The sequence below is a fragment of the Polypterus senegalus genome, chromosome 3 (assembly GCF_016835505.1).
Source record: "Polypterus senegalus isolate Bchr_013 chromosome 3, ASM1683550v1, whole genome shotgun sequence".
NCBI lineage: Eukaryota > Metazoa > Chordata > Cladistia > Polypteriformes > Polypteridae > Polypterus > Polypterus senegalus.
Window position 1 is genome coordinate 202949419 of NC_053156.1, and position 22002 is coordinate 202971420.

Sequence of the window (22002 nt, forward strand, 5' to 3'; positions counted from 1 at the left end):
TGGTCCTAATTGCACTTCCGGGTGGGGCTGCAGGCTCGTCCAGCCGGGCTGTGGGAAGCAGGCAGCTCCCCCTACCGGCCACGCCGGGCCCCAACCAAGCTGTGGAGGACTCCATCTCCCATGGAGCTCTGCGGGTGGTTGGGAAAACACCGTCGGCCAGGGATGCTGCCACCAAGCGTCCCGGGGGAGGTACTGGACTGTCCATGGCGGCTCCCCCGGAACATAAGCAGCAGGGGCGTCCCTGCCGGGCATGGGACCCGGCTGTCCTTCAAAATGTGTATACATATAGGCAGCATGGTGGCACAGCAGTAGCACTTGTCCTTCGCAGGGGACCAGGGTTATCATTCTGGGTGCTCCCTGCATGGAGTTTACATGTTCTTTCTGTATCTGTTTCTTTCAGTGCTTTGGTTTTCTCCCATAGTCCAAAGATATGTAGATTAGCTCATTAGCTCACACCCTAGTGTATGTGTGGTGGGTGCATGTGTGTGACTTTGTAAACCATTCCTTTTATTGTACTAACCAAGTATTAAAGCAAAATTCTTCCTAGTGATTTCATAACTTCTAAGGTAAGACTGTGGTATAGCAGTTCTGCGGCTCAGAAAAACGGCAGTGTTAAATAAATAAATGGATGCCCTCGCGCTGGGGAGTGGAGCAAGTGCAAGTGATCTGCTGAGAAGACTGCTTGTCTCCAGGCTGGTGCGAGGCAGTCAGCCAACCTTGTGTTGCCTTGCTGATACATGCGGTTAGACTGAGTGCATCACCCCGGGGCAGCAATCAAGCAATCATACCTGCAACCAACCTCTCCAGTCTCATTGTAGTCTTTGTATTTCATCTTTGACTTTTACTTTTAATTCCAGTCACTGCTACAAGTTATAGAGCCTCTCCTTTCTCTACTATTCCTAATCATCCACTTTATTGCCTCTCTCATTGTTTTCACCTGTAAAAACAAATCTCTGCTCTCTACATTGAACTATGTAAGGAAGTTTAAAAAACCTAATTTTACTTCAAGAATGTCTCATTCTCTTTCCATCTGTATCATTTTTGTCCCTTGTGCATTCCTGTTCTGATTTTGCTATTGTGTTTTTAATTTATGAGCTTAGCATCCTGCTCTTTGTTCCTTTTTCCCATTTTAAACACTTCTTTCTGAGGTTAAATGTCATCATGAGAGAAGTTATTTTCTGGTTTTATAAAATGGTCTCAGAGGTAAAAAAAACGTCATGAAAAACACCAAATAGTTCAGTAAGGACAGCAAGTAATTTTTTATCCAGTAATTCCTCTTGAGTTTCCCTATATGATATCCATTAACCCATTTACTATATTTTCTGAATTTGCCTGCCCAACTCAGATTTGCAGTACCAAATCATATGTTATAACAGAATTATGTGTCTAAGTTGCCTGAATGTTATTTTACAGGGTGCCATCTTTGATGTCCAGGAGAAAATACAGTAGTATCTATACAAGAAGAAGAGTCATGATATTCTCAAATGGCTGACTTTTGATTTCACTGTTTTATAACTTTTGGGGCTAGCTGTTTGTAGAAGTTTGCTAAGTTTGAAGAAGACTATACAGTATGCTATTGGTGAAACCTTGAATGAACACATGGGAAAAACGTATGCCCAGTTTTGAAAATATCTCTCAGGAAGATATGGATCCATTAAATGAATCAAAACTGAATCTGGAAACAGCGACCATATTCAAATCATACTTGTATTTCCTTAACAATGGGTGAAGAGTCTTGAGCAGCCTATCAAATATGTTTAAGAGGATTTTTATAAAGAAAAATTGGACATATATTTGGCTTCAAGTACAGTCTGATTCCACTTCCTGGTACAGCTCAGAATCCTGTTTCATATATACTGTATGGATATAAAGTATAACTGTGCAGCAACTATTTAAACAATATTGTTGCTGTTGTTCATCAGAAACAGACATTATAGGATAAAATAAGGTGAGTACAGTCTTGTTTTTTTTTTCTTAACCTTATGATTTAATAAATGTGGTCATTTTGTTGTAAAGGTATGTAGAGTTAAAAAACATTCTTTATTCTTATGACTGTGGCATTAGATGCCATATGTAAAATCTTATGATATTTCCTGAACTGATGGATGGGATTTGGTTGATGGACTTTTCAGTGTATATTACAGAATTGATGTCCTAGGTAAGATCAAAAGAAGCAAAGTCATTAACTCCCCAGCACATATTGCTTGTTCATGTCAAAGATGTGGGGAGATGCATAGCCTGCTGATGGTTTGTCTGTGCAGGTGAAATTAAAAAACACAAGTCTACACAGTTTGACCAAACAGTGGAACATATTCTTACCTTAATCAAAAGTGTACGTGTGTGAGTGTGCTCAGGAGTGAACTGACATCCCATCCAGTCTTCCCGTACTGCACTCCATGCTTTTGGAAAAGACTGAACTTCACTATAAACTTATACATGTGACAAAAATCACCCTATTAACCTATTTTAGGCTAGGAAAATGAATAGATACGTGGATATGTCAGAGTCGTAGCGCAAATTGTACAGTCCTGTGGTTTGTGTAAGAACATCATGAGCCTGAACTGCTGTACAATTGGTTTTCAGTGTAGAGCTGTACTTTTTGGTAAAGCCACATTTTCATCAAACATTTATTATATCGTATACTATGCTCTAGATGAAGAGATAGGATTAATGCCAAGGAGGATCCTGCTTTCAGTAGAGAAAAGAAGGACCTTTAGAAAAGATACTCTTTCTTCTTTTTTATTGGCATGTAATTCACCACAGTTAAAGACGGTGTGGCCTGTGTACTTTTATTGCAATTTCACTGAAGGCTACTTGCAACAAGTGCAGCCATTTTTCATACTGGAACTCATTCTCTTCACTTGAACAATTGAAAAAAAAAACCAATATGCACTGTGTATTAGAGAACCTGTTAAGCTGTCCATCACTGCTTACAGCAATCACTGTGTTCTATCTCATACTTTTTATGTATTTTCATCTATTAGTCAGCTTTTGCATAATCAGTAGTCATATATGAAAAGCTTATTATCATAATTGATATCTAGAAATGAATCGAATGGTAATGGAAACAGTTAATTTTTCAAATCATTTTCTGTCATTCATTGTATTGGGTGCTTGTCTGCTAGATGCTTAGTGACATGTGTACTTTTATTGTAATTCTATCAACTTTTATTTGTACATTTTTATCTCTGTCATTCATGGATTTTTCATCTTTCTGTTTTACATGTGTACTACTTGTATAATAAATAATTAGCATCTTTATTCGTATATAATAAGCGTAACTTGTCAATTCTGTCGAGAACTAAAAAAAATAGACCAGATGGACTCATTTTAGTAATTGAGTAGCCAAGAATTTAGTGGATTTTCCAGAAAAATACTCATTCTGACTTTGAGAGTTTCACTAAAATAGTCCTCCTAAAGTAAACAAAACTCATAAACAGGATTCAGACAAATATATTTGTTCAAGAATAAAGTATTTTTCTGATTCATTGTTTTATTTTTGAACAGTTTACTGTGTGTCTTTCATATATAGCGTGGCACACCATAATATCACAGATCACAGTGCATGTGTATCATGCATGTAACTAGCAACAAAAGAACATCATAGTGACCAGACAAATTCGATCACATTAACCAGTACTATGTTCAACAATGGCTTTCAGTTCATCATTTGGTAAGGTGCCTTCTGTCTTCAGTTCTAATTTTAGTTGATGGTTTTCCAGAATATAAGGTATAGTTTGCTTTACATTCCCATTTGGAATCATTAAAATAAATTGTTAAAATAAATGTACTAATCCACTCTAACACCATACATGGTGCCTTGCTCTTAAAATTTGCTCAGGTAGTTTTTTTTCTGGTGAAAAATAAATCAAATAAAATAAAAAAATGTAAAAAAAAACAAAACATTTCCATGGGAAAGGCTTTGTCATGGAACTCAAATGTCACCTTGGTTATATGAGTGACTAAAACTGTGTGAATGAAATTGTTTAAGTTCTATGAAAAATAAAAAGAAAATCCTTCCATTTCACAACCCCCCCCCCTTTAGTTTTTGGAGGACCTCATTTTCACAGCAGGTATCATTATCCTATAAAACTTGTTTTTCTGTATATTACATATATGCACAGCTGCTCATGGCAGATTAAAAAGGATCACATTTTTTAAAAAACCTTTAGAAGGCATTCAGTGGTAATCTTTATCTGTTGTGCCACAATATAAAATGAACACTGGATAATTAAAACAGTGCACAGTGTCTTTAATAACCCTATCAGGCAGTCTTCTATTTCACGTTCATATTTACTGTGCCCCTCCATCCATTCCCCCAGAGGGGACAGTTATTTCCACAGCTGAGCCTTTACTGTAGAAATGTGTACCCCTGTAAGTTGCTTGAAAAAAGAAAATTGCATAGTTAAAACTGTAATGTATTTTGAGCTAAAGCTATTTAAAGTAATCTATTGTCACTTTATTCTTCACTGTGCCAGTTTGTTCTGACCATTGCAAGGGACACTTATTTCCCCAGTTGGTGCAGAGCCACTTGTCTGCTAATTATAAAATGAACAATAGACAGCTAAAAGTCTTAAAAATGTATTTTAAAATGTTTCTGGCCGACAAATTCTACTGGATGGACCTCTGGTACTGACATTTAGCCTGAATAAAATACACTGTTCGTAATGATTGTTCATTGTGTGAAAGTTATTATAACATTCAGTTACCCAAATCATCAAAATAGACACAAAAGTACAAAAGAAGAATGCACCACATAGAAGGAAAAGAATTAAACAGACATGCATGGAGATTAGAAAGGTAAGAGACTCAAAGATTAATATTTTACACATTTCATTATTTGGCACCTAAATCAAAGCTATTTTTCCAATTTATTTTATTTTAGAAGCCACTGGCTCCTTGAGGTGAATTTTTGTCTAGAGCCCTGTAGTCTGTAGTTATTATGTGAAGAGGCAATCTTGAGCATATCAAACCATTTTATTCAATCAGTGTAACATGTTTGAATCCAGTTAAATGAACTATCTCTCAGTGACTGCTATATATAAAAATGCTGCTGCCATTAATGAAGACAGTATTAGTGCATGCAATATTACATGTCTGGTTATGCAAAGATTGCATCTGAGTTAGGTGTTAATAATTTTGATTTTACTGGAAGTTTTGTTCAGAATATATCAGTTAATTTTGCTTTTAAAAAGCCATTATGCATAATTTGTAGTTATTGCAAGGACAACAATAAGCTTACTGGAGTTCCCAAGAAATAATTTACAATATGGAAATGCCTGGTAGCATGATTAGTATTTCTATCTTTTTCCTCAGACCTGAGAGAAAATTACATTACTTGTCTTAGTCTTATGTTTTTGGCAAGAAAATGGCGGATAAGGATACTTACTATATGTCATTTCAGAAACTTATTAAACATTTTCAGAAGAACATTTATGCATGATTTCAGAGTGCATATTTTGCAAAAAAATGTAAATTTGTTAATCCAGACATAAGCTCTTTAATAGTTTTGTGAAAACTGACTCAACCAAGAGCACCATAAAAAAATCAAAGAGAGCTTTACTGAGGTGATATGTTTAATCTGCCATTTGGGGCTTAGTCCTCTGTTCAGACAAAATCAGATGGATGTTACAAAAATAACAAAAGAGGTAACAAACAATCATAGCAAATTGCAAGTCAATATTAAAAGGGCAAGAAAAAATGTTATAAACTTTGTTATCAGCAGTAGAAATAACTCTTATACAGAGACCTAAACAGTCGTAATTTGGGATGATTGTATTTAGTATACTAAATAGCTAACAGGGCCGAGCAGTGTTTCTTAATTTCCTCTATGCAGAAACATGACAATATACATATATCCACAAGAGAGCAGCAAATACAAAATTTTAATAAACTTACTATATATAAACTGAAAACTGTGCTTCACTAAAATTCAATAACTTATGGTTATTGAATCATTTTTCACCCTGTAAATAATCTGTAATCCACTGAATTATACACTGCATGTTTTTACAGAAGTTATTTTGTGCTTTGCTTTTGTAGTGGTGTAGTTAAATCCTTTACATTACCTGAACTCATTTAATCCAATCCCAGATTAAAGTGAGCCAGAGTATAATGCAAAAACGTAGATCTCAAGGCAGCAATTTACCCATAAAATGATTCCAGTGCAGTACAGTACACATATAGTGACTAACCACAGCTTCACTTCTAGTCTCCTTACACTGAAACACTGGCCACTGTGGCATTGTACCACCCTAAGTAAATAATATATATTTTTTTTAATTTGTCCTTACAGAAGATAGCATTAATATACAAAATGTTTAATATGTATACCATCTAAACAAAATTCAAAATTCAGCGTAATGACTAAGAACTGGGAAAAATTTAGAAGCTTCTTAGATAGGATTATGGAGAAACAGTTGAGAATTGTAATCTTCAGTATTACACCATTAATGTTAATAAATTAACCTAAAATGCTAATAACATATTATATTAGTCAAAAAGATTTGCAGTTGCATGTAATGCCTGATTTTTGTAACTGTAAGAGTAGAGAATTAAAAGTAGGCATGTCCTGTTATGTAAACAGTGTAACAAAGAAAAAAAAAAGAGCCTCAAGCATAATATAAGAAGTTAAATTTTGTGACAAGGATGTTGACTTCGCAAATAAAACTTAAAGGTGTGACGTGGTGCATACCCTTCTCATTTTCCCAGAAGGAAATAAAAGGTAAAGGTAAGTATTTGGTGCTGGCATCCTAAGTACAGTAGTTTGAAACGGAATAAGAGTAAAAGTAAATGTAAAAGTAAGGTTTCAGACATTTCTATAGCCTAACTGAAAAAAGTTTTTGTAGAACAATTTTTCACCCGGGAATGAAATTCATCAGTGACACAGATATAATACTCAGATGGATGTATATTGCCAAATACTTACAAGTTTTTGTTGAATTTGGAAACTGACTTGGAGAAGCACTATGGCATAAAACTTAAAGAAAACCAGGTTAGTCCAAATAACAAGAGCATTTACATCATCAAAATTACAATACCAAGTAACAAAAGATGGCTTTGAATGTTTATAACCTGTCCAACATTTATTTCAGTAAAAGTCAATAATATAAATGTAATGGAGTGTGGACATTTTATTACTATAAAAACACAGATATGAGATGTAGCATTGACTCATTATAGTGATTTTTTTCAGTGTTATAAAGTCTATCATTTATTGTTATCATTAAAGACCATGCTTTTACTAAAGAATGCTTTGCTTCAAACATTTGGTGGTGTGCACATGTAACACAAATAAAACAAACTTGTTTGATATAAAAACTGCCATTTTTCTATACCTTTCTCACTGAAGTAAATCAATTCAAACAACATATTATATTAGAATCGATGGCACTTGTTAGAATACTGTTTTGCTCACTTGGAAGAGGGCAATTAATTTTTTTTTTACTTTTTCCTTCTACTTCTTCCTGTTTGTTTTGGAGCTTGTAAGCATTGTAACCATTCTAACCAAGCCAGTGCAGAGGCATATGGCTGTGTGTCGTTTGATGTTTGTGTGAACAACTGAAAACCCTGTCATTTTTTGGGAAGAAAATAAGCAAACAAAAAAAAAAGAAAAAAGTACAAGGAAGGAGAAACTGAGCTAGAAAATAAAAATATCACTTTGAAAAGTCATTATAACACCAAATAGTATCTTCACAAAGTTTATGTTTCAACCAATGTATATAAGCAGTATTATATGGTTAGTGATAGCACTAGATGATATATGTGATCTGATCATAACATAATAGTGTAGTCAAAAAACAACTATATTTAGAGCACTTGGCCACTCAGGATATTCCTGGGATGAAAAGCAAAATAACACAAAGTGGAAAAACTGTAGGTACAATATATAAAAAACTTGAGGATTTTAAGAAAGATTGCCATTGGTCTCTGACACACTTTATCAGTAAATGTGTCCAATAGGATACAATGGTTTTTCCTGAATACAATCTCAGTTGTTTGTCTGTGTACACCTCTGTTTTGCAGCAGTTTGTGGTGGAATTTGGTTACTGTGAAGCAGAGTTTAGGAACAAGTGGTGCCTCAGCAGTAATGTTGCTTAAGGACCGCAGAGTGTAGAGACTTCATTACTCAATGCAAACAAGTTTTTGATTAACAAATTAATCAGTAGTGTTATAGAATAAAAGTAAAAAAGTTTATATTTTTTATTTCTTTCCATGAGTAAATGTCTGGTGTGCATGATAGTCATGACTGTAATCATCTACTTTGAAATGATCTGTAGAGTTTTCTTGAATAATTTTCTTTTGGAAAGGAGCAAAGCAACAATGATAAGACTGCTGCACCTGAGACAAGGTAGCATGACTATTGGGGACCAATAAGTAAGTTTTACAACACTGGTGGCAGTCTCAGGCTGGAGTGTTAACAGCCTGAACACTGTTTTAAGACATGGCGATGAACTTAATAATGACATGGCTAGCCTTGATATTAACAAGTCTATAAAAGATTTCATTAAACTTGCATTCAAATTAAGAACTTGACTATCAGAAAGCAACAGGAATCAATTAACCATCCCAAGTCATGATCTTTTTTGAAAATGTAGCACGCTAATAAGACATCAGGACTTTTAGGGCATCCTTTGGCATTCAGGAAAAGAGACACAGAAAGAGGAGCAAGAGATGAATGCCATTAAAGGAGCAAGCCAACAAATTGTGGTCTTGGAAGAGGCTAAGGTCGGTAGTACCTGAACCAATGCTCAAGCTGAAAAAACAAAAAAATAAAGTCAAATTCAAAATCAACACTGCAAAACATTTTTAACAGAACTATAATGCTGACTACAATGAATCACAAGATAAATTAAGTGATTTGAGGCTTCATTCAAAACCAGTATATTGAACTCTGAACACTGCCATCCTATGTAGGTGGGCAATTATGACACAAGTCATTTCATGTAAAATGCAACAGGAATAGTGACTATAAAGAGTTTGACCCTGGCCAACAAGAATAACAATAACATTTATTTATATAGTACACTTTCATACAAAGAATCTAGTTCAAAATGATTTATATGATGTCAAAGAGAAAGTTACAAGAAATGAAAAAACAAATACCATTAGATAATTATATATTAATGAAAAAGAACAAAGAAAAGTAAATACATAAATCAATTAGATTTTATAAAACATATATAATTGGTAGAAAGGTTATATACTTAATATAAAATATCATAAGAAGTCTCTAAGGGTGAGTCTAATGGTTAGGTCAGATGGCCAGGAGGGCAAGAAAAAAGAAATCTACAGGGGTTCCAAGGCCATAAGCCCACCCAGCATCCAGTGGCTATTCTACCTAACATAAATGTTCTTAAGTAATTCCTCATTATTTCCAGGCCTCTTTTGAGAGGATTCAACGATGCCGTTCTTGTGGACAGCTGGGGCACCTGCCTTCATTTCAGCATTGCAGGTGGCTGCACAGCTCCTTAATCAGGTGCTGGTGGTGCAATGTACCACCACAGAAGAAACAGAAAAGAAAGTAGATAAAAACAGAAATTAGTAAGGAATGGAAATCCTTATACAGTATAATTCTATGCATATTTATTCTAAATAAATGTAGCCAAAAACAAAAAACAAATTAAGAAATGTGTTTTAGCACTTTTTAAAAATGATCCACAGTTTTAGCCTGGTGATTCTTTATTGGTAAAGTATTCAAGATTTTGGGTATATAACAACAAAAGGCTGCATCACCACTTCTTTTAAGCTTACCTCCTGGAATTTTAAACAGCAACAACAACATGTTGTGTGCGGGGACAAGCAGTCCAAAATATAGGAACTGGCAAGATTATTTAAGGCTTTATACACCATTATTTGTATTTTTAAGTTAATTCTGAATGACAAAGGTAAACAATATAATGCCATTTAAACTGGTGAGATACGCTCAGATTTTCTTTTTCTAGTTAAAATTCTTGTAGCTGCATTCTGCACTAGCTGCAATTAATTGATGTCTTTCTTAGGTAGTCCTGTTAGGAGTGCATTATAGTAATCTAACTAAACTAAACAGAAACTGTGAGTTAATTTTTCAGTGTCTTGCAGTGTTATAAGAGGTCTAACTTTTGCAATATTCCTTACATGAAAAAATGCAGTGCTCGTAAACTGTTTAATGTGTAATTTAAAATTCATTTCAGATCAGAGTCCATGTTTACAACTAAATTCTTTACCTCCATCTTGACTTTTAAAGCAAAGGGATCAAGTTTATTTGTAATGCCCTCACTATTTCCACTTTTGCCAATCACTAAGATTTCTGTTTTTTTCCTTATATAGTTTGAGAAAGTTATCCATCCATCCATCCATCCATTTTCTAACCCGCTGAATCCAAAGACAGGGTCACGGGGGTCTGCTGGAGCCAATCCCAGCCAACACAGGGCACAAGGCAGGAACCAATCCTGGGCAGGGTGCCAACCCACCGCAGGAGAAAGTTAATATTTTGGAAATACTAGTAAAACATTGAATCAGATAGCCAAGAACATCAAGGTCACCAGGAGCTATAGATAAATAAAACTGTGTGTCTTCTGAATAGATATGGTAGTTCACCTTCTGGCCTATTGGAAGCATGTAGATGGCAAAAGGTAACAGACCCTGAATAGATCCTTGTGATACACGTTATCCAATGTCACAACTAAGAAAGAATTTTCTGTTAAAATAAAACTGAAACCAATTTAAGCCACTGCCTGAGAGGCCCACCCATTATTTAAGGCAATTTATAACAATACTGTGGTCTATTGTATTAAATGCTACATTCAAGTCTAAGAGAACAAGAACAGATACAGTATATGGTCTCTGTCCACATTAATCCACAAAGCATTTACTACTTTAACCAGTTCAGTTTCTGTACTATGATTTGTTCTAAAACCTGACTGAAACTTATCAAGAATAGAATTTTATTCAAGTAATTGTTTAACTGGTTACAGTTTGAATTTTACTTAAGAAAGGCAGGTTAGAAATTGGCCAGAAGTTGTCAGAGACAGAGGAGTCTGGATTATTTTTCTTGAGCAGGGCTTTCACAACTACAGCCTTTAGACAGCCAGGGAAGACCCCCATAATGATGAGTTCAAAATGTCAAGTACAGTATCAATATGCATATTAGAGACTTCTTTAAAAAAGCCTGTTAGTACTGGGTCCAGGACACAAGTGAAAGGTTTTAATTGAAAAATTATTCTACCCAGTTTAGGTAGAGATCTGTTTCAGTGAAAATATGTAACTTACTTAAAATAGCATGCTCGGGTTTGACCTTATTTATTTTGTGAGAATGAATTATATTATTTCTAATATCATTAATTTTGTGTTTAAAAATATGGGAAAAGCCTCACAAGTTTCGCTAGTAGTTTTAGGAGGTATTCCATTAAGTGAGCTGGGTTTAGAAGATGATCAATAGTTGAGAATAAAACTTTTGAATTTCTAGCATTATCATTTATAATGTTAGAGAAAAAGCACTGTCTGTTAAGGCAGGATGCTTTGTTATATTCAGTTATTTGTTCCTTCAATATTTCATAGTGGACTATTAAGTTTAGCTTTCCTCCATTTATACTCAGCTCTTCAGCATTTTCTCTTAAGATCAGACACTTTTTGGGTCTTCCAAGATATTATAGTTCTGGAGGATTTCTTAATATTTTTTCATTGTCCACTATGTCACCTGCAGCCTTACAATACCTTATCTTACTACTTTATCTTGCCTTACCTCAGCATTCAAACTTTCCACTTTATTTGTAACATCATAAGCTGTATTAAAATAAGAACTACATTTGGATTGATTGTTTTGAATATTAGTAAACCTTGAAGCTGAAAATGAATCAAAATTTTTTTTTTTTTTTCACAAAACGCTACCATTACTAGTAACAAGAATTTCAACATAAAATAATGTGCAGAAATGGTGAGATATATTGATATCCATAACCTGCCTCACATCAACTTTTAATCCTTTTGAAATTAGTAAATCCAGCACATGTCCTCCTTTATGTGTGGGCTGGCTAACATGCTGACTAAGATCAAAAGATTGCAGCAAGTTATGAATTCTCTTGCTTTCGGATCATAATGGTTATCCACATGAAAACTGAAATTGCCTCCGATTAAAAACCTGTCATTGTGTCTATAATAATAACTAATTATCAGAATTTCTCAGTAAAAGATGAATTATATCTTGGAATTCTATAAACGGTCAATATGAGAGACTGCACTCCTTATATAACCTCAGCAAGGTATTCAAAAGATGCGATAGTACCAAACCTGCCCCTTTTTTACCTTGACAAACCAAGTGAACACAATTGTAATTTGGAAGTGCTGCTTCAGTTAACAATACTACACCATCAGAGCTCAGACACATTTCACTTAATGTAAGAGTCAAAATTCCTATCACTGTTAAGACTGGCAATGTGAAAAGTCTTACTGATTAACGATGTAATATTTAGTAGATTCACATTTAAGGTCTTAGAAGAGCACACCTGAACTGGAGTGTCATGGCAACTTAAAATGGTAATTAAATTATCTGTGTTTATGCTGCTCTGTCAATTTTTATATTTAACCTATAGTCTATTATTATATTTCTAATGCAGTGCAAATCTGTAGGTGAAATGTTAATTAAGTTATCCATATTAATGCAGTTTCAGTCAGGTTTTTTAGTTAGACTATAGTCCGTTATTATATTGTTAATACAGTGCACATCTATTGGTGAACCTACTATGGAATTATCACATTCTTTTTTTAATTTTATTGATTTTTAAAAATCAAATAACATTCCATACAAATAACTCAAGTTTTACAAAAAAGCAAAAAGATTCAAAATAAATCGACCCCCACCCCTGAGATGGAGAGCTAGGACAGCAGAGTAAAACTTTAAGCTAGTAAAAGTAAGTAAACAGATAAATTAATAAATGAATAAAGGTAAATGCATTTAAAGATGGGAGAGAAACTGCTTCCTCAATTTAAATGCTTATTCTAAAATGTTATTGTTTAGATCCTGCCAGGTTTTGAAAAAGTTTTGTACAGATCCTCTAAGTGCGAATTAGATTTTTTTCAATTTCAAATAGTATATTACATCAGTAACCCACTGACTTAAAATAGGTGAGATCATGCCAATAGTGAAGTAGTGAAGTGAAGTTTGTTTGTCTTTTTCCACTTTAAGCCCATCTGGAAGTACCCCAAACACAGTTGTTAGTGGATTAGGAGAGATTATGACACCAAGGCTGTCTGAAAGGCATTTAGAGATTTTGGTCCAAAATTATGTTAATTTGGTGCACGCTCAAAATATGTGGCCCAGTGAGGTGGGACCTTGATTGCAGCATTCACAGGTTGGATCTTGCCCTGGAAACATTTTGGACAATTTTAAATGAGAGAGATGTGCTCAATATATAATTTTGAATTCTATGCTTTGCGCATATGGAGCTAGAGTGAATTCTGTGCATTGCTACTTTCGACTCCTTTTCTGAGAGGTTAAGTGAGAGATCCTTATCCTACTATACTCTTGGATCTTTGAAAGGGAGGGACTGTAAAAAGGTTTTATATATTACAGAGGTGCTGTCTGAGTCTTCAAGACTGATCAATATTTTTTTCGGTGTCGAGGTAGGTGGGAGGTGAAGAAAATTGGGCAAGTTCAGTTTAACAAAGTTTCTGATTTGAAGATAGTGAAAGAAAAGTGTTGCTAGAAAGTTAAATTTAGAGTGTAATTGTTCGTAAGATGCAAAGACGTTGTCTATGCACAGTTCCGTAAGTGATTTAATTCGAAATGTTTTCCAGACAATAAAAACTGCATACGTTTGAGATGGTGGAAAAAGGTGGTTCTTATGCAGAGGTGCCATAGATAAAAGCTTCCTTGTCTTAAAATACTTCCTACATTGGTTTCATATTCTGAGTGAGTGAAGCACAATTGGGTTGATAGTATATTAGCAATAACTTGTATTAATTGGGGTGCAAAGCAAGGAATATAAAGAAGTACTGCAGAATTTTATTTCTATTGTGGACCAAGCCTGTGTATGTTCATCTATTTGTGTCCATGTCCATGTTTTTATAGCTTGTATATTTGCTGCCCATTAATAAAATAGAAAGTTTGGTAGAGCCATGCCGCCTTCTGCCTTAGGTCTTTGTAGGGTTGCTCTTTGGATACATGGATGTTTTGAATTCCAAATAAATGAGGTTATGGTTGAATCTAATTTCTTAAAAAAGATCTATTAATGTATATTGGAATGTTCTGGAATAAAAAGAGAAGCTTAGGAAGGATATTCATCTTAACAATGTTAATTCTTCCAGCTAAAGTGAGATGAAGAGTTGACCATCTACAGTATGCAAGTCTTGCTTAATTTTTTCCATACAGACTGCAACATTTTGCTGATAAAGAGCTTTATGTTTACCCCTAGGTATTTAAACTGATCTGCAATGATAAAATGGAAGATGTCCAATCTAATATTGTATGCTTGAGAATTCACTGGGAAGAGCACACTTTTATTCAAATTGATTCTGAGACCAGAAATCTTTTGAAACTCTATTAGTGCTATTAGGACCGCAGGCACAGTTTTTTGTGGATCTGATATATACAGTACCTTATCATTTGCATATAGAGAAACTTTCTGTTCCAGTCCTTCTCTGATAATCCTCTTTATGTCATAAGTATTTCGACAATGAATTGCCAGTGGCTCAATGGCGATTGCAAAAAGCAGTGGCAACAAAGGAATTATCACATTCTAATACAGCTACTTAGTCAAAAAAGACAAATTACCTTTGAGATATTGTTGGAGAGAACCCAAGCACTGCATCTGATTGGTTGCAGGCTGTCACATCTATAAAAAAAGTGGTCTCATCCAGAAGAGGTCCCAGTTGTCAATGAAGCCGATGTTTTGCATCTCACAGAAGGTTCACATTCATATGTTTAGGGCCAGGAGTTCACTGTAGGTTTCATCTGATCTGCGCAGTGTGAGAAGTGGACCTGTTTCAACGATTTTGCAGCCCGGATCCTCTACTTTATAACCAGAATGAGGTATGTGTTGTCTGTTTTCAGGAGATCCAACTGTCAATGTCGAATGTCATTGATGCCAGTGTGAATTAGATTTGTCCCAATAGTTGTACCCTTGTGCTTCTCAAAGACTTTTGGAGCTCTTCTTTGCATTTCTTGTAACTTGTGCACTAGGGAAACATGGCACAGATGTTTTATGGTCAGTTAAGCAGAAATTCAGGTGGCACACAATCAAGATTCCTATATCAACCACATCACCACTGTCTGCAAGAACGATGGAGAGAGTCAAACAGGTTGTGAGTTGGGATGCTAGGTTTTGGAAGTGGAGGTGACCTTGGCCCTGCTTCCATTGTCGGTGTTCTCAGGTTCTGTTATCGTCACCTGGGACAAGAGCCCAAGTAAAGCTGACTTGGCCTGAGGTGTGAGCGGGACATGGAGTAGAGGTAGCTAAATTGACCCCAGACATTGATGAAGTCTGTAAGAGGCAAACTTTCTGATCCCTTAGATGCTTTCATCTTGCAAGGAGCTGATGAATCTGCATCTCTAGGGATTCCAGTTATTCCACAATACATCAAATCTTACAGCTTCTTGAAAAGTTATAACTCCAACAGACAACATACAAAACACAAAATGGTGTTCCCAGAATAAAATACTACTAATAATACTACTACTACTACTACTACTACTACTACTACTACTACTACTACTACTACTACTACTAATAATAATAATAATAATAATAATAAAAATAATAACAGAAAAAATAAACCAGATTGGAAAAAAATCAAGAGAATGACAAATGTGAGCATTCAAGATGAGTGTTGGATCAGTACAAAAGTGTTGACTTTGGTATCGATACCATCTTTTGGAGCTGAGTACCAGTACAAAAACGGTACTGTAGCAAATAATGGATAATTCCCCATAACCCTATCCTACCATTACCACCACTCTTCCCAGCCCCACAACAGAGTAAGTAGCCTACCAGGTGCAAAGCACAAACTTGTGTCATACTTGTTGCACTGCATAAATACATGGCTCCCTAATTGGTCACAAGCTACATTTTCCCTTTGAATTCATGAATTCTCCAGTGACTCTCTGTCTCCTGCAGAATCCACAACATGTTGAAGAGATGGATAGTTTTGTGGTCTATCCACAGCGGAGTCATGAACTTTTGCCGAAGAAAGGAGCCGTGTCTGTTGCCTAGAGATACTTTGGTTTTAAAAGGTCAGAACATTAAATGTGTGAATACTGTTTCTATACTACTGAATTATACTGCAAGCCAAGTTGTACTTGTTTTATTTTTTTTCAGTACTGTGTAATGTACCTGGGTACTGTGTAATAGTGTGATGACATGACACAATTTATTCCTCGACATTTGTACTTTATTCTCGCCATTTATGTTGAGACTAAAGTCGACATGTTGACTTTATTCTCGTAATTGTCATTAAAGTAGAACATCATAAACTAAACTTCATCTTAAAATGAATATGTAATTTACTAGATTTTCTCAAACCCTGTCATAAGTTAATGTAGCACATTATCTCTTTATGGGGCCATGCAAACCTGTATTAATACTTGTGCGCACATTAAAATGTTTTTTTTGTACAATGTACAATTTTAATGACTAGTGATATTAATGAATAGGTTATTCTTAACCAGTCTACTGCAGTAATTGCAGTGGAAAATGTGGTTAACATCCACTCATGTATAGGAAAAAAATACCGTTGAATACCATGAAACCTTTATAATTTTGAAAAATACAATTTAGGTCATACTGCCCAGCACTACTATAGACCAATAGAATTAATTTTCTGGTACCTTCCCAACTAGTTTTCAATGAAAGCGCTCACATACAACTCATCCCCTAATTGCTTTATTTAGCCAGTTTATGGCCTTCCTGTGGTGGATGGCATATAGACCAAACACAGCCATTCTTGCCAAGAAGCTCTTTTGCCTCCATCCCCCTCACCATAACTTTCACATCTTGAGTCAGTACAAAAGCGGGGTTTTAGCGGGGTTGGTTAGGTAAACATTAAGTACTGGTATTGTCATCAATGAAGTAAACCATGCCTTACAAATAAAGATTTACAAAATATTTATCAACTTATATGCTAGAAATTACTCCACAAAAATAGTAGTTTAGGAATGGAGTGGATTGACAGGTTAAAATAGTCCTGAAAAACAGCATGCCAGTAGTAGATCAATATTAGGATAGTAGATTAGCTTTATAGACCATTTACTTCAGATTAATTGAAGAGCATTCAAACCACTGTAGGTATGGGTTAAAAGGAGCACACATTATGTACCTGGACAAAGTTAAGGCGTTATTAAATATGTGAATTAGTTGTAAATTAGACAATTAATTACAATCCATCCTTTGGTAGACTAGTTTTGTTTACATTTTATGGTAATAGCAAGCTGGCACCAGTTCTGGTAGCTTTAGAAACAAAGAAATTCCTTTTAGTTCTCATTCATCAGGGGCAATACAAAGACAGGAATCCAACCATAGTCTTTGGTGCCTTGAGTCAGTAACGCTGACAACTGCTCCATCATGCTACTCCTATAAACAAGTTATTTTTTGTTTTGTTCTGTCTGTTGTGTGAGCCACTGTTAAGTTTAATTATGTTGTGTTTTTTCAGTTATTGTTTTATTATGCTATCAGCACACCATAACATGGCCTTAACATGAAAGGTAAGGTACCAACTAAACTCTTTTCTTAGTGGGGGAAAGGAAGAAATGTGAAAACCAGCTATGCAACTGTAATATCTTACCTGCCTCACTGTCCGTGTTGTACCCCAAATATTCAACCACAGGAACCTCTGTTTGCAGGCTGTTTGCTGACTGGGACTCTTTACTTTCAAACCTTATTTCATCCCAGTTTACTAAAAATAGAGGGCTTCACAAGAGTGTCCCCTCATATCCTCGAGGGACCACATATAGACAAGGAATTGAAAATCTAACATTCTAGCTCAGAAGTGGTAGTCAAATAGAGACACTGGCTTTAAGGTTTCACTCAGAAACTATTTTCATAAAAACCATTAGCAGCAGGTATAAAGCAAGACAAACTATCATACATTCTGTGTGGGTTAAGTATGCAATTCTGTTAGCAACAGCAATACACTGGTGACCTCTCCAGATGGTCCATTTCCTTGGTTACAGATAACGTATCCTCACTTGAAAAATGTTTTTTTCTTAACAAGCAGAAACTGAGAGTTTTTTTTTTTACAGTGTCTTCTTTTGTAAAAGAAATGAGCACATAGATGAATCATCTGGCTTATTTGTTTTAAACTTTGTTAGAACAGCACCATGACATTTTGCAGTTTTCTCAAAACACATTGAAAGCATGTACAGAAAATGTTACAGAATCATTATCACAAGCTAAAAGTTATTATCCAATGGAAATCAAAAGTGGCACAATGTAACTGTGCAAAACACTGAATCCAGCTTTGTCTTTCAGATTTCCCAGAATGCTCTGTTTTCCTGTTCAGCGTGACCAAAATCAGGCTAAGGCCTATTGCCAGGCATACGTCAGCAGAAAAGGTTAATGTAATCCTTATACACTTACTGTATATACTGTATGTGTTCAACATTTTAAACTATTTTAAAAAGAAAGATTTGCACTCTGTCTAGGACACAGGAGATAGCAGAATTTATTTGTAGAAATTAACACAGTCCCTCACTTTGTAAGAAAAAGTAAATCATTTATATAAACCTTTTCTCTTGAAACCTTATACTGAGTATATATAAAGATCAGCCACAACATTAAAACCATTTGCCTTATTTTGTTTAATATTATATTATTTAAAAGAGGTGTGGACTCTATAAGATTTCTGAAGGTGTCTTGTAGTATCTGGCACAACAATTTTAGCAAAAGATCCTTTAAGTCCTGTAATTTGCAAGGTGGGGCCTCCATGGATCTGACCTGTTTTTCCAGCACATCTCACAGATACTTGAGTGGACTGAGATATGTGAAATTTGGAGGCCAAATACACTTTGTATTATTTGTCATGTTCCTGAAATCAGTGCACTGCGGCAGAGCACATTGTTGTGCTGAAAGAAGCCACTGCCATTAGGGAATACTGTTGCCACAAAGGAGTGTACATTGTTTGCAACAACCTTTAGGCAGGTGGTAGGTGTCAAAGTAAAATCCACATGAATTCCAGAACCCAAAGTTTCCCAGTAGAACATTTTCCATAACATCACACAGCCTCTGCCGGCTTACCTTCCTTCCATAGTGCATCCTGCTGCCAGCTTTTCCTCGTGTAAACAATGCACACATATCCAACTCTTCATATAAGCTGAAAGAAAGACCACCTTCTTCTGTTGCTCTATGGTCCAGTTCTGACACTCATGTGCCCACTGTAGGCACTTTCGGTAGTGAATGGGGATCAGCATGGGCACTCTGACTGGTCTGTGGCTACAAAGCCCCATACACAGCAAGCTGTGATGCACTGTGCACTGACACCTATTTCTTATGCCTAGAATGAAATTATTCAGTAATTTGTGCTACAGTAGTTATTCTGTAGAATTTTATTGAACATGCTAGCCTTCGCTCTCCACACACATCAGTTATCCTTGGGCACCCATGATCCTGTCATTAGTTCACCAGTAGTCCTTCCTTGAACCACTTTTGATAGATACTAACCACTGCATACCAGAAACACCCCACAAGACCTGTTGCTGTGGAGATGCTGTTACTTACTTATCTAGCTATCACAATTTGGCCTTAGTCAAAGTCACTTAGATCCTTAAACTTGCCCAATTTTCCTGCTTCCAATGCCACCTGATTGATTGATTACTGACAAATATATCCCATTGCATGACAGGTGCCATTGTAATGAGACAATTAATGTTATTCACTTCACCTGTCAGTGGTTTCAGTGTTGTGGCTGACTGGTATGTCTTGGCTGGGTTTGAAGATAGTTAAACAGAAAGTATTGTTCACTGTTTTGTCCAAAGTTCTATGGTGTCTTTAAAGGAAGATTAGTTGCATTAGTTAAATAGCTGCAGTTCCACCAAAGGTAGGAAGATAGTTGTTTCTCCCTGCACAAGCATGTAATTTGTAGATTACAGTCTTGTGCAATTAATTGTACTGAGAATGGACCACTAGCTAAATGATCCTCGTTGTCTTCACATCAATATATTTCTTCCATTGCATTCTAAAAAGTAAATCTGAATAGTCAAAGTTCCCCTGAACATGCATTAGATAGTAAAAATAAAAGTTCTTCTTCTTCTTTCGGCTGCTCCCGTTAGGAGTCGCCTCAGTGGATCATCTTCTTCAATATCTTTTTGTCCTTTGCCTCTTGTTCTGTTACACAAATCACCTGCATGCCCTCTTTCACAACATCCATAAACCTTCTCTTAGGCCTTCCTCTTTTTCTCTTGCCTGGCATCTCAATGCTTAGCATCATTCTCCCAATATACTCAGCATCTCTCCTCTGTACATGTCTAAACCAGCACAATCTCGCCTCTCTGACTTTGTCTCCCAACCATCCAACTCTAATGTATTAATTTCTAATCCTATCCATCCTTGTCACACCCAATGCAAATCTTAGTATCTTTAACTCTCCTACCTCCAGCTCTGTCTCCTGCTTTCTGGTCGGTGCCACCATCTCCAACTCATATAACATAGCTGGTCTCACTACTGTCCTGTAGACCTTCCCTTTCACTCTTGCTGATATCCGTCTGTCACAAATCACTCCTGACACTCTTCCCCACCAATTCCACCCTGCCTGCACTCTCTTTTTCACCTCTCTTCCACAATCCCCATTAACTCTGTACTGTTGATCCCAAGTATTTAAACTCATCCACCTTCGCCAACTCTACTCCTTGCATCCTCACCATTCCACTGACCTCCCTCTCATTTACACACATGTATTCTGTCTTGTTCCTACTGACCTTCATTCATCTCCTCTCTAGAGCATATCTCTACCTTCCCAGGGTCTCCTCAACCTGCTGTCTACTATCGCTACAGATCACAATGTCATCAGCAAACATCATATTGATTTGGCAAAATTTTACACCGGATACCCTTCCTGACATAACCGTCCCCATTTATCTGGGCTTGGGACCAGCACGAAGAAACACACTGGTTAGTGCATCCCCTGTGGCTGGGTTAATAAAAAATAGTAAAAGTAAAAGTTAAGGTTACTCAAATCTGACACATGTTCAATGCCATAGTGATCGTTCTTGGTATATTGTTTAAATTCTGCAAGCTTAGTCCTTTTTCAAAAAACATGTTTAACCTTAAAGTGAAATTCATTCCACTTGACTTGACACATTTTCATAGCAATCAAATCAATTGAGTATGTTTAATTGAAAAAGAAAAAAAAAAAAGTAGGCAGCCTACCTAGATGTAAGACTTGTCCCCTGATTTTTGAAGCTCCCAAGATATTATTAAAATTAAATTATTTTATTCTTATAACAAAGTTCAAATATAGCCTGAGAGCATTAGCTACATTAACATATAGCAATTCTGCATTTGTGTCTTTGTGTCTTGTGTCTAGTGTATTTTGTCCCTCTTAATTTTGAGTTTATTATATGTTTCTTAACATTCCTTCATATAGTATATAAGGTGCAAAGTTCTATCATTTAGTACTAAAACTAAATTCCTTTTAAGGCTCCTGACTTAAACACAATTCTGATGAGTTGCACATGGAATATCATCTATATATTAACATAGTTGATATATAACAAGCTTGACCAATTGCATGTTTTTTTTTTTATCAAATATCATACTATTATTGTAAATGATAGGGTGATAGATGGCACTAATGAATACTTTTTTAGTGTTACACTTTTATGAGTTATGACATTACACATTACATCGTGGTAACAATAACTATGGAAAATGTCATGATAATGAAAGTTTGTTTTAGATTCTTGTATGAGAATGAAAGGTTGGGGTAAGATGGATGAAAGTTTTATTTTTTTCAAGTTGGTGTTTCCTGTAAACCAGCTTATAGACAAATAGCACCTTTTCTCTTATCGTGGTGTAAATATCAACAATATCCTTTCAG

General features: G+C 35.6%; 2 long non-coding RNA genes across 3 annotated transcripts in view; one reads left to right on the top strand and one right to left on the bottom strand.

Moving 5' to 3' along the window:
• LOC120525786 overlaps positions 1–22002 on the top strand; it is a 314026-nt gene that overhangs the window by 85492 nt on the left and 206532 nt on the right. For both annotated transcript variants that reach the window (XR_005633016.1, XR_005633018.1), the window contains exon 4: positions 1414–1948. This is a non-coding gene — a long non-coding RNA (uncharacterized LOC120525786). The remainder of the gene's footprint in view (positions 1–1413; positions 1949–22002) is intronic.
• LOC120525787 overlaps positions 9152–22002 on the bottom strand; it is an 86034-nt gene continuing 73183 nt past the window's right edge. The window contains exons 4-5 of the long non-coding RNA XR_005633019.1: positions 14750–15153; positions 9152–9481 (exon numbers count right to left, since the gene is read on the bottom strand). This is a non-coding gene — a long non-coding RNA (uncharacterized LOC120525787). The remainder of the gene's footprint in view (positions 9482–14749; positions 15154–22002) is intronic.